The 1,179-nt window shown below is 41.5% G+C and overlaps 1 non-coding gene across 1 annotated transcript; it reads left to right on the top strand.

The window, feature by feature from the left end:
* Positions 1 to 858: 858 nt before the first annotated feature.
* On the top strand, positions 859 to 962 carry LOC130958921 (small nucleolar RNA R71). Its single transcript, XR_009078022.1, has one exon. It is a non-coding gene; the product is annotated as a small nucleolar RNA R71 (small nucleolar RNA).
* The last annotated feature ends 217 nt before the right edge of the window (positions 963 to 1,179 follow it).

Below are 1,179 nucleotides of genomic sequence, written 5' to 3'. Positions count from 1 at the left end.
TCCTCAATGGGGAACTCCTTCTTGTTTGAAAGACGTCCCAGGAGGTCTTTCTCACTAGGATTTTCGTCCTTCTCCTCCCTTGTGCATTTGGCCAAATTGCTCACATCAATGGCCTTGCACTCTCCTTTTGGATTCTCTTCTGTATTGCTTGGGAGAATACTGGGAGGAGTTTCAATGACTTTCTTACTCAGCTGGCCCACTTGTGCCTCCAGATTTCTGATGGAGGATCTTGTTTCACTCATGAAACTGAAAGTGGCTTTTGACAGATCAGAGAGTAAATTTGCTAAATTAGAGGAGCTTTGTTCAAAATTCTCTGTCTGTTGCTGAGAAGATGATGGAAAAGGCTTGTTGTTACTGAGCCTATTTCTTCCACCATTATTAAAGCCTTGTTGAGGCTTTTGTTGATCCTTCCATGAGAAATTTGGGTGATTTCTCCTTGATGAGTTATAGGTGTTTCCATAAGGTTCACCCATGTAATTAACCTCTGCCATTGCAGGATTCTCATGATCATAAGCTTCTTCAGAAGCTGCCTCTTTAGTACTGTTTGATGCATTTTGCCATCCATTCAGACTTTGAGAGATCATATTGACTTGCTGAGTCAACACTTTGTTCTGAGCCAATATGGCATTCAGAGCATCAATTTTAAGAACTCCTTTCCTCTGAGGCGTCCCACTATTCGCGGAATTCCTCTCAGAAGTGTACATGAATTGGTTATTTGCAACCATGTCAATAAGTTCTTGAGCCTCTTCAGGCGTTTTCTTTAGGTGAATAGATCCACCTGCAGAATGGTCCAATGACATCTTGGAAAATTCAGATAGACCATAATAGAATATATCTAATATGGTCCATTCTGAAAACATGTCAGAAGGACACTTTTTGGTCATCTGCTTGTATCTTTCCCAAGCTTCATAGAGGGATTCACCATCTTTTTGCTTGAAGGTTTGAACATCCACTCTAAGCTTGCTCAGCTTTTGAGGAGGAAAGAATTTATCCAAGAAGGCCGTGACCAGCTTATCCCAGGAGTCCAGGCTATCTTTAGGTTGTGAGTCCAACCATATTCTAGCTCTGTCTCTTACAGCAAAAGGGAAAAGCATGAGTCTGTAGACTTCAGGATCTACTCCATTCGTCTTAACAGTCTCACAGATCTGCAAGAACTCAGTTAAAAACTGGTAAGGATCT

The sequence above is a fragment of the Arachis stenosperma genome, chromosome 10, assembly GCF_014773155.1.
Source record: "Arachis stenosperma cultivar V10309 chromosome 10, arast.V10309.gnm1.PFL2, whole genome shotgun sequence".
NCBI lineage: Eukaryota > Viridiplantae > Streptophyta > Magnoliopsida > Fabales > Fabaceae > Arachis > Arachis stenosperma.
Note: the sequence above shows the minus strand (reverse complement) of the source record. Positions and strands in the feature narration are given on the sequence as shown.